General features: G+C 49.3%; 1 protein-coding gene across 5 annotated transcripts in view; it reads right to left on the bottom strand.

The window, feature by feature from the left end:
* The window catches only part of ZFHX3 (zinc finger homeobox 3), a 252,177-nt gene that overhangs the window by 205,346 nt on the left and 34,568 nt on the right, over positions 1 to 12,263 (bottom strand). For 2 of the 5 annotated variants that reach the window (XM_042231874.2, XM_042231875.2), the window contains exon 1: positions 1 to 12,263. This exon is cut by the window's left edge. The exons of the other annotated variants lie outside the window; for them this stretch is intronic. The gene's annotated coding sequence lies outside the window, so the exon portion shown is untranslated. 5 annotated transcript variants of the gene reach the window in all.

Genomic DNA, 12,263 nt, shown 5'->3' with positions numbered 1-12,263 from the left:
ACTTACACGATGTATTTGGAGACTAGACATTCTAATCTTAAGTCCCTCTTACATTTCTGGGATAAACCGTATGTGGTCACAATTCTTTTAAAATACTGCTGAATTCAATCTGTGACTGTTTTATTTGGCATTTTTGCATCCATCCTCATGCCTGAGCTAAATCTTCAACCTTCTTTTTGGGTAATCTTTGTAATAATGTTGGTTCCCAGAGTTGTGCTAACTTTGTAAAATCAGCAATTTTCTACACTCTGAAACAGTTTACTGAGCAACTAATTATTTTGTCCCCCAAAGTTTAAAAGAATGCATCCATGAAACTGCTTGCATCCAGAGCCCACTTTGAAAGTATTAATTTTTTTAGTGCTTAGTTTCTTCCCTAGTTCCTAGTTTAAAGACTCAGACTTCTGAGTCATCTAGAACAGACATGTCAACTGAAAATTTTCAAAAATGCTGTATTTTAAGTTACTAAATTTTATTTTTATAATATAAAATAATTATTTCAAGTATAACTTTTAATTTGTTAACTCTTTTTTCTAACGTATCCACTTACTTTTAGTTTTATTTGGTTTTATTTCTTTTCAGATATGGTACTTGCTTAGTCTATTCACGTGACTTTTTCCCCCAAACAAATAGCTCTTAAGTTGATCACTTTAATGTTCTGTTTTCTAATTCATTACTATCACTTGCATCTTATTAGGCTTGCTTTATTCTTTTCAACTTTAAGTTGAACACTTAATTCATTATCTTCATTTTCTCTTATTTAATAATGAAAGGATTTAAAGCCATGAATGCATCCCTGAATAAAACTTTGGTAATAACCAAAACATTCAGATGCACAGAGTTCTCAGTATTTCCTAATGATTCTGTAACAGTCATTTCACGTCCTCTTTGACCCAAGTGATTTAGGAGAGTATTTTTTTATTTTCAAGTAACTGGATTTCATTAATATTTTTAATATTAAGTATTCTACAGAGGACAAATACATCTCTGAAATAAGATGGAGAAACTCTGATAAGGGGAGGAAATCTTTTAAGCAGAAAACACTACTTAATGCTTAGTTTAAAAAAAAAAAAGAAAAACTATTTATATAATGCTGTGATGGTTGTATCCAAGTATATGCCTTACCCAAGGGATTTAATGGCAGGTGTTTCTGGGGGAACTGAGTGACTGAGGGGAGGCAGCAGAGGAGGAGAGGGGAAAGGAACACTCTTCTATACCTTCTGAAAATTTTATTATGGGTATATTGCCTCTTTAAAAATTAATTTAAAAAGCAAAGCCATCTCTCAATAAATGGAATGAAACCATCCCAGATATACTAAGTATATAACCAAGTAAATTTCCATACTTTCTTTGATGAAATTTAGAGATTGGTTTTATTAAGCAAGACTTGGATCCAAGATGATAAAACATCTAGACCTAGAAAAGGGAAGAGGAAAAAAAAATGATCCCTAATTCTGCAGTCTCCAAGTTCAGAAGAATTAAGAGTTTCAGGGCAAAGAAAGAATAAAGGGGAACAAAAAAGCTTAGTCAGGTTTCTATCAGGCTACAATTTTGAAACCTGAAATTCCTGAATGTACGGCTGAGAGGATAGCAGAATTCCCAGTTTCCGCCACCTCCTCACCACGGCATTCCCATTTTAGGAATGCTCCATGTTATGCATCTCGGGTGTTGCGTCTTCTCCATTATTACTTAAAATGAATTCAAATCCCAAATTATTTCAATTAAGTGAAGATTTTTAAGCATTATGCCACTGTCAACTCATTTGCCACAAACTTTGAAATATCAAGTTTAAAAAAAAAAAGAATGAAAGGAAAAAGGAAAGAAAAAAATGAACTCTGTAAATCGGTTTTCCAATTTATGTGGAAGAAATCTGTTTTCCACTTTCTAATTTCTGCAACTGGGAAATTCTGTATATTATGTTACCATATAATGAAGGATGCCAGTAAACAGAAAGCCCACACGCCTGTACACACAACAGATTACACTGTGTGTAATTGCAAACACTACCACGCTATGTACTCCTGGGAGTATTATTACTGAGATGTGTTATTTAATGCCTCATCTATTTAAAAAAAATTCATTCCATATGGATGAAAAATGAGTATACTAGCCTGAGTATGGGGGGAAAAAATGTAATCACAGATCTCTTAAAATTCATACGGTTTTATACAAGCACAAGATGGTACAACCAAAACCTAGGAATTCAGAATGTCTCAAATTACAAGATACGAGTGCACCGCTAGTTCCTGAGAGCCCCACCCTGGCAGTGGGGCCAGGGGAGGCCCACAGGGGGAGTCATAGCCATCCTCTACTTCCCTGGACCACTGGAGGGCTCCTTAAGGTGGGGCACAGCACCCAGCGACCACCACAGACAGCACCCTTGGAGGCACAGCACTGGGAAAGGAGGGCTTAGCAAGACCCTCTGACAGCTGCAAGGCTCTCCTTGCTGGGGACACACCATGCAGACAGACACCCTCAGAGCCGGAGGAAGAAGGCCCAGCTCCGGGGAAGGAAGGCGTCCCACCTCCGTTGGCCGACCAAGAACCAGATGGAGTTCAGGGCTCTTCACGCGGCCCCAACCACTCCCCTTTGACGTGGTGAGCACAGGCGGTTCAGCAGCAGTGGCTGTGCTAAAACAAAAGACAGATGACAGGAAAACCTACTGCCCTTTGGCTGTTCGGAGCACAGGGGAAGTGTAAAAGTGCAGAGGGGGAGAGCAGGCCAGCTGCACTAATCCCTTTTTGTCCAGCAGTAATTAATAGTATAATCCACATTTAAGATGCATTAAAGTGAAAATGCTGCATTATCAGAGAGCCGGCGCATTGCCCCAAGGCAGAGCCTCCCCTGCTGACCTGTGGAACCAGGTTACCTCATCTCGGCCTCCTCCTCTCCGGGGAGCTGACTCTAGACACCTCTTAAAAGGACAGAGCTGGCAGCCGCAAGTCGCCCCTCGGCCCAGTGCTCTGTCTCTGGAAACCACTCTCTCCGCACACAGGCCATCCTACACCAGGGCTCCACGCAGAATGAGGAGTCGTTTAAATCAAGTCATAGAGTCTCTGGCTAACACACAACACTTCAGCGTCATGAGGTCCCTGACGGAATTTTAAGCTTTCAGCGGACTCCCCACAACAATGCTGGGATGATACAAGGGGAATTAAGATGCCCTTCAACTCAGTTTGGTGGGAAGCCCTTTTTGAGATTTTCCTACAAACTATGGGGGCACCAGGAGAGATTGTATCAAGCAGCAGAAGCCGGCTGTGCCGTCCAGCCCCGGGGAAGATGCCTCTTCCATTGTGACTAAAATACTATCTTTAGAGAGAGGCATGCTATTAGCTCATCAAGCACATTCAAGCTACAGACGTCACCGCGGCCTAAAGCTAGAGGCGCCTGGAGGAGCGGTCCTCTCAACTACGCTTTGAAGCCACCGCCAACTAAGAACTTGATCTCAGGTCTCCAACACTGCCCATCTGGTGGAACAGGTACAGCCAACAGTAGGAGGAGAGCCCTGAACTCCTTTCCAACTGCTCTACGCATGGACATCACCATCTCAGCTCCACCCGTCTCCACGCTCCGCCATGGCCCTGAGCCAGTGGCAGCCATTGGATAGTGGCCTGTGCTACGGCAGCAACTCCCTGCATCCTGTAAGACCTCCTTGGAACTTGGTGCAGCCACTTGTTTCTTAAACTTGGCAGCTGGACATAAAAAAGAGGAGTGTGACAGAAATCATTTTGACCTCAAGTGTTTGAGATTCTGGCACAGATGGTATGGTAATTATCTGGGCACCTAATCACCCATAGTTGCTCCAAAAACTTCACCTTCAAGAGCCTTACCTAGAACTTAACACATTCCTCCACGATATTTAATTACTCTCACGTAATCCAAAAAAGGGGCTTCTCAGGTGGCTCATGGGTAAAGTTATTTGGCCTACCAAGGCAGGAGACCCGGGTTCGATCCCTGGGTCGGGAAGATCCCTTGGCAAAGGAAATGGCAGTCCACTCCAGTATTCTGCCTGGAGCATCCCATGGACAGAGGAGCCTGGTGGGCCACAGTCCACTGGATTGCAAAGAGTCAAACATGACTTAGAGACTGAGTGCTGAGTCCACACAATCCAAAAACGAGCAATTGCACATCGTTCAAACTGCCACTACCAGGGACTAGCCAAGGCACGAAGTGCCCTCTGCACTATCAGCTCTAGAGGAAAATGCATCCATGGTGGCTTGAAAACCATGTCCCCATTCTATGAGCATGCTTCCCTCTGAGGCTGCCAAAACAGCCACGGTCCTGTGACCGGGCAGCCAGGAGTAACATGCAGCAGACCTGGCTCCCGTGCAGGGGAGGTGCCCAGCCCGAGAAGCTGCACAAGAGACAGACAGGAGACCCCCACCCCCACACCTGCGGGCTACTGTACCCCACGACTGACCTCTCAGGGCTGTCGGGTTCCCCCGAACCTCTGCTCTTAATCACGTAACGTCAGGATTCGTCTGGAAGAACCCTCTATAGACTCAAGTTCTACTCTTTTGGTGCCTCAACACAATACGACAAAAACAGTATCACAATATTTGGGGAGGAGTTACTGGTTAGTCACTCAGTCTCCCAACTCTCCATGACCCCATGGACTGGCGTCTGCCAGGCTCCTCTGTCCTCTGTCCACTGGAGTGGGATGCATTTCCTTTTCCAGGGAATTTTCCTGATCCAAGGACTGAAGCCATGTCTCCTGCACTGGCAGGCAGATTTGCCCTGGCAGAGGAGGGAGGCTACCGAATTTCACCACAAAGCCTTCCCTTTCTACCCCAGGAAACCTCCTTTGCCAGAACAGGCATCCTTTGCTTCAGTTTTCACAGGGACACTGGTTGAGCTTTGCCATCTAACACCATCCGGGTCCCCGTGAGGCTTTCCCTCTTTGCAGACTGTACTGATTCCAGTGGTGGGCTGCCTCAGAGCCCCCCAAACGTCCATGTCCTCATAGCTGGAGCCTTAGAAAGTGTTACCCTTTCAGCAAATGAGACTCTGCAGAAGGGATCAAGATTATCCTGGATGGCCTGGGAGGGGACGCCTGACTTAGCATCAGGGTCCCTATAACAAGACTGCAGGAGAAGTTCAGAGTCAGACAGGAGATGTGATGATGGAAGCAACAGGCGGTGTGAGGTGAGGAAAGGGTCATGACCCAGGGACAGGGCAGCCTCCAGAATCTAGAAAAGGCAAAGAAACCGCTTCTCCCTCCACTCAGAAGTTCCAGAGGGAACCAGCCATGCCAACACCTCGACTCTAGCTCACTGAAGCTGACTTCGGACTCCTGGACTCCAGAACAGTTCAGACGTCAATTAAAGTTGTTTTAAATCACAAAGTTTGCAGTCATTTATAACGCCATCTATCGGAAGCTAATGTGACCCCTCTGGAGAAAGGGGACTGGGACAACACACACACAGAACCAGGGATGCCCTGGAATTTCAAGAATGAGTCATCCTTGTTGGGATCCACACAACCTTCCTCTCTGGGCTCAAAGAGCCAGCTGAATCCTCTCTTTCTCCATCACCAAAAAGCAAAAGCCAAAGGTACCTGATGCAACAAGTAAGGGTTATGACTTGTGGGTGGTGCTCAGCGGAGCTTCTCAGCATTAGACAGAACTCCCATCCCAGCCTACTGAGTTTGAGATTCGCAAATAACCACAATGAACCATGAGAACAACAGAAAAACAGCAGCTGACTCAAGAGTACATGTGTAGGGCATTCTGATTTGACACCGGGCTAAAAAAAAAAAAAATCTACAGGGAAGAATTAGGGTCAGATCCAAAGTTCTTTTATTGGACTGAAGGCAGGCCAAGCCAACCTTGCCCGACGGATCCCACAGGTGGGCCAGTCCAAAGCCCTGGAAAGTCAGGGACCTGGTCCATGTGACTCCTGGAGACAAAGAGAGGAGGAAGGCTCTGGAAGGTGGTGGCATCCTGCCCACCTCAGTGGTAGCCTGGGGCCTTTGGATCTCACCATCTAGCCAGCACCTGAGAGGTGTGAGCCAGGCAGCCAACCACATCAGAAGCTGGCTGCCAGCCGGCCCCCGTTGCCCAACACCTCTGCAACAGCCAGCTTTCCAGGATTGGGCTCTACGCACTACACAGGTACAGGCCACTGCTGACCGAGTCAAGGCACGAGCGCCTTGAGCTTCCCACACAGGGGCCAGCCACACATGAACCGACTGTCCCGCTGCAGCATCGGGAAACACATGTGCACTCCAAGTGGGCCATCATGCCAAGGACATTCTTCTCACTGCTGAGACCAAGCAGGGTCCCACCTGGGTCTTCTTCCTACCCTGGTCTACCCGGGCGTGCTTCAATCACAAGTCAGATCTTCCATCCCCTGAACCCTCCATCCCATACACTATTTAATTCTCCCTGTCCTCCAAACTGCTTATACTCTCCCAGCCTAGCTCACTTTGTCTATGCTTCACAAGGTAACGTGTAGGACTGTGTCATGACGTTGAGGGCCAGGGTAACTAGGCTTCCTCAGTGGGACTTAAACACGCGATTTCAGTGCACATGTGTACAAGGTGCTACTCAAAACAACTAAAAAAAAAAGTTTTACCAACCTTCCACACAGGGCTGTCATTCAGCCTTTGCATAATAAAGATGCAACTCTGAATATTCAAAGTCCAGGAGAAGGCGACTTGTGGCAAAACTGATATCTAACGTGCCCAAGATTCAAAATCTTGATGCTACTTGGCCAGATTCTCTCTACCTACTGTTTCTTCTGATGCCCCCACCCCCCTCACAGAATAAAGCAGCCCTAGGAATAGAATCCCATCTTCCTTAGTTCTTATGACTAATTTATGGCCTTCTTTGAAAGCCCTCGCACCAGAGCTCTGACTCCAGTAATTTCCTCTTCTTCTATACGCATGTCCATTTACAGCCATTCTGTAACCTCTACGTGAACCGAGCATGTTCTCCGGGCCTCCCACGGATGTGGGATCCCGCCCGGGTGAGAGCAGGGTGGCTCAGGGGCGGCACCTCTCCTCTACAGTGTGAGCTCACTCGGCACCCTACCCAAGTCCCGCTCCCCAGAGAGCTGGATGAGTATTCTTTTGCTTTAGAGTAGAGCGCCTTTAAAAATGACAAAGCAAGACTAAAAAGGCTGGGTGGGCAACTGGTGTGTAAGCTCAAGACACTGTGGGTTTTTTGTGTTTTTTTTTTTCCACTTGGATTAAAGGGAGTGGGGGGAAGGTCTTGATTTTGTTTTTATTGAGGGAGGCGGGGGTATGGGAAGATGTCCCAGAAAATATCCTCCACAGGCCACAGGAGGAGGAATACTTAGAAGGAATTTCTGACAGTGCTCCAAGGTGTTTCCAGGCCCCACCCCAAAGGCCCCCCTCGCCAAGCCACACTGTTCCCCACTGCACTTCCCTGGGCCCCCCACCCATGGCTTGGCTGTCCTCTCGTTTCAAAAATGCCTTCTCTTCTGTTCAGTAAGGCTGCCCTGAGCCTCTCTGATCTGTAGCTGGCTTCTCTGATGCCAGGGTGCTAGAAAACCTGGGCCCACACGGAGTCTTCCCAGCTTAGCATCCCATAGTCAGTGCCCATCTAGAGAACGGTCAGTCCATGCACTCCAACATCCAAGTGGCTCAGGTGTGCCAGGGACTGCCCTGTGGGCTAAGGATGGGGTGAGGCCAACAGAAGATGCCTGCTGCCTACACAGAGCTCCTGTTCAGCTCCTCAGACCCTCTTTCTGTCCCTACTTTTACTCCCTTCTGTTCTGGGAAGGATTTCCCCATTTTAACTGAAAATTTTCTTTTCTTTTCTCTTTTACGAAGGTTGGGAGGGAAAGACCTATGTTTTCATGAATTTAAATCTTATTTTTAAAAAATTAATTTAGACAATAAATGACAAGAATTTTCTTTCATTGAAATTTTCAGGGGTTCCTGAACAAATCAACCCACACCTAACCGTGTGGTCACATTCTCCTCACCTTGGAAATCTGAAGTTGCTCTTTCCCTTGAAGACAGAAGCCTGTCTCCATACATTCTAAGCGCTGAACTCCCCAATCCTCGTCTGCCATGCTTTTATCCCCAGAGCTACAATTCTCATTCAAAGGCTATCTTCCTCAAGCCAACCCCAAGCTAACTTGGCCAGACTGCTCATGCCCAAGTTTCCAGCCCCCAAAAGACTCTCACCGTGATTTCCACCAACAGGCACCTGGAAGATCTAGAGGGCCACTTGATCACACTCTCGTAACTCTATTTCTTTACATGCGTCACCCAAGACTCCCCATAATCATCACTGGATGTCAGAGCAAAGCAGTAACTCCTATGGCACTTTCTCATCCTGCCTCCAGTCAGAGCTGGGATTCACTCACTCAGGACCTTACAAAGCTAGCCCTATGAGGCAGGGATGCCGTGGCCAGTTCATCCTGGGAAGTGGCCCAGCGAGCCAGAAAACAACTGTCTCACTCTCAACTTGGTCTTTATACACCCAGGGAAGTGGTCTCAGGCACGGCTCTAAACCCCAGCAGAGCCTGGAGTCTTCTCCCATCAGCAACAGCGTGCATGTGTGTGTGTGTGTGCAGGGCCTGGAGTCTTCTCCCATCAGCAACTCTGTGTGTGTGTGTGCACACGTGCATGCGCAATATGTGTGTGCACGTGCGCAGTGTGTGCATGTGTGCGTAGTGTGTCTGCGTGCATGTGTGTGCGTGTGTGTGCACGCACGCACATGCGCAATGTGTGTGTGCACGCAGTGTGTGAGTGTGCATGCGTGCATAGTGTGTGTCTGTGTGTGTGCATGTGTGTGCATGTGTGTGCGTGTGCGTGTGCGTGTGTGTGTATGTGTGTGTGTAGGACCTGGAGTCTTCTCCCATCAGTATCAGTGGGTGTGGGTGTGGGTGTGTGTTTTGACAGGCCACTGCCATCTTCCCACCTCATCTGAACACACACGCCCCTTCCCCACTGATGTGCTCACCGGGGGTCTCTACCTGGACCCCCAGCCCCACCCCAGACCCCTCCCAGCCTCACTGCAGCATGGAGCGAGCGGCACTTCCCCATCCAAACCTGAGCTGACCCTGGGCTCCACACCACCCGCATCTTCAACCTCAGAGTAGCATTTTCCTTGTGTAGACCTTCCTGTTCTAAAGGGCATGGACCTGAAGAGTGTGAGTCATCAGTGCTAGCAGGAAGCCACGCTCAGTCTAAGGCCTGACCCAGTTCCTGGAGAGACTTCTCTGCCTCCAGCCCTCTGCCCTGCGCCCCGGTTCTCATAACATGCTTGGGCTCGGCCACCCTGTCCCCTCTCTCTGCAGGCTTTTCAAGATCTCTCCTTCCACAGAGCCACAACCAGGACTGTTTGTTTGTTCAGTCCACTGGTAAGAAAAATGAGAGAGCTGTCTGCCATTCCTGGCAGGGCATAAACACTTTTTCAAGAAATGTATGTTCTAGCTCTGCTTGGGTCCAAAACTGAGCCCTTTAACCTTTGGAAAGAGCAGAGGACATTCCATGGGAACTGACTATCGCTGCTCCTTATCATCGCTGAAAGACAAAATCCACTTTGCCCTGCCCCATCTCACATGGACCCCTCACATTCTTGGTCTGGGAGCTGAGCATGTGAGAGAGAGAGAGAGGAAACCCCAGAAACGTGGGAAAGGCCACTGTCGCCAGTACAAGAGGCACCAGCGCCCCGATTACTCTTCAGAGATGTCAGGATACTTTATTGTAAAATTTGGTTAAATACATGTAATGACCCACAGACAAAGACTTTACATCGGAAGGACATTTCTTTGGTGATCAAGACCAAACTTCAGATCAGATGAAAGTGGAGATTGCCCGGGGAAATCATCAAGAGGCCTACCGTTGCTATCCTTCTATTGAAATGATACAGTTCTGATTTCTTACAAGGAGTTTTATAACAAGAGGTCTCTATCTTAACACTCTGAAAGAAAAACATCCATCCCCCTGCCTCCCCAGCCTGGAAGGGCTGGGAGTGGCCTCACGGGGTGGTACAGCAACACATAGCAAGCAGGAGGCGCAGGACACATGGGAAGAACCACAGCGGAACCAGCTGCCCCAGCTGGACCCTACCGTGCTGACTGGCTGCGCCTGTCGGTTATTGGAACTGCAATCAAGTGGAACTGATCAGCGCAGACCCCCAGTGCTGGGTTCCACACGATGGTTCATCAATGTCCTCTGAGTGTCAGGCATTTCTCCACTCAAATATTGACTGGTTTAAGAGCAGGCTTAGGGAGTTACAGGCACGGTCATGGTTCTTTTCTTTCTTACCCTATCTCGTTAAAAGCGGGGACAACATTAGAACTCATTAAGTACAACTACACCGATTGATGCTTGTTAACGCTGGGTGTCAGGAACTATGGTAAATCTTCTTCCTGCATACTTGGTTTCATTCTCTGGACGACCTGTGAGGCAGGTGCTACCGTGGCTTCTATTCTGCCCACAAGGAAATCAAGGTCCAGGGAGTCCCAGGTCACTTACTTCCCGAGGTCACACAGCTAGGTAACAGCAGAATGAGAATCCAGTCCCTGGTTCCTCAAAACACCAGAGCTTTTACGCATACACTGTCCTACCAGGGTCGCCTGCGCGCCCGCCGTGAGCGCTGCCTGCAGAACGTCTGGTTCGCACATGGAACAGCCCCCGGCCAGGAGCGCCTCCATCTGTCCCTCTTCCCCACACACTGTGCTCACTCTGGAAAAGCTGTCCCTCCCTCGTGCTCCCGCTTGGTCGTGTAAGATTCTCTGCACGGACTGCAGCCCGCCGGATTCCTCTCTCCATAGATTTCTCCAAGCAAGAGTTCTGGAGTGGGTTGCCATTTCCTCCTCCAGGAGGATCATCCCAACCCAAGTGTCAAACCCGTGTCTCCTGTGCCTTCTGCACTGCAGGCGGATTCTTCACCTGCTGAGCCATGGGGCTGAGTTCCCACCGCGCACGCAGGTGGTTGCTTCTGAGGCCTCCCTCTGTCTGGATTCTGAGCCATCCTGGGGTCGGAGAGCAGAGAACATTTCCTTACGATCCACCCCTACTCCATCCTCCCAACACTCTTCCACTTGACGCCCTGCCTGCCCGTTGGAGTTCAAAGCCAGATCTCAACCAACCGCTAGGCGAGCCTCTTAAGGCACTTAGCCTCTCAGTTTTTCCAAAAAAGATGACGCATCCCCACCCTACATACCTTACAGAACAACTGTGGGGATTAGCGGAATGGACACAGGCTCCGGGGCTTTGAAAAATGAAGCCACTTACATTCCTTCCCAGTCTCCCTCAGACAGATGTAGCACCTCTCCCTTCTATTCAGAATTTATTTAGAATTAAACCATTAAATATTTGGGTGGCTAACTCGGGGCCTCAACAGTGATTCCCAGTACACATGCAGTGGCTCAGGAAAACAGCGGCGGGGCTTAGAGCTGAGGAAAGACACAGCCCAGTGGGTGGGGCTGGAAGGCTGGGGCAAGGGTGGGGGGCGCTGCTGAGGAGGGGCCCTGCCCCAGCTCATAGCCATCCTTCCCGCCACCCAAAGCATCACTGTCTCCTCATCCCCTCCAGCCACCTTGTTCCCACACCCACCTTCAAACCACACTCAGGGCGAGTGCTCACAGCGCCTCTCAGCACTTCCTGTCCACCCGGAACCCCAGGATGTGACCTTATTTGGAAACTGAGTCTCTGCGGGTTTGACTAAGTAGAGGTCATAGTGGATGAGGGTGGATCCCAGACTCAGGGACCGGAGCGCTGACAGTGGGAGAGGATCCGCAGGGAAGAAGGCCATGCAGAGACCCAGGAACTGGAGGGGTCCATCTGCAAGCCAAGGAAGGCGGAGGACTGCCAGCGCCTGGGGGAAGCTAGGAGGAGCCATGGCTAAGACTTCAGTGGGACCCTGAAAAGACGCATTCTGTAAGCCACTCAGCTTGCGATGCTTCCCTTCACTCTGGCGGTCACAGCATACGGAAGTGCCACCTCTCACCCCTGCCCCACGAGGGCTCTGGCAAGAGCCACCTCTCATTGGGCCGGCCACAATCGTCTCCCTGTGGTCTCCGTGCTCCCATCCTCCACCTGGCTCAGAACAGAAGGGAGAGCCTCGCCATGACCTACCAGGCCTATAGGACGTGCCCTGTCCCCTCCCAGGCCTGCTCCAGCCGCGCGGGCCTCCTGCTGTTCCTTGGACATTTCTGATAGAGTCTCCTCTCTGCCCAGAGCTCTCTCCATAGCTTACTCCCTCCAGTCTCTGCGCTCCGGCCGCCCTCCTCACCTGCAAAGCACTGTCCTCCATGGCATGCCCTCTTCCCCTGCTGGGC

The sequence above is a fragment of the Ovis aries genome, chromosome 14 (assembly GCF_016772045.2).
Source record: "Ovis aries strain OAR_USU_Benz2616 breed Rambouillet chromosome 14, ARS-UI_Ramb_v3.0, whole genome shotgun sequence".
In the NCBI taxonomy this organism is placed as follows: Eukaryota; Metazoa; Chordata; class Mammalia; order Artiodactyla; family Bovidae; genus Ovis; species Ovis aries.
The sequence above is the reverse complement of the archived record's forward strand: the minus strand, read 5'-3'. Positions and strand labels throughout refer to the sequence as shown.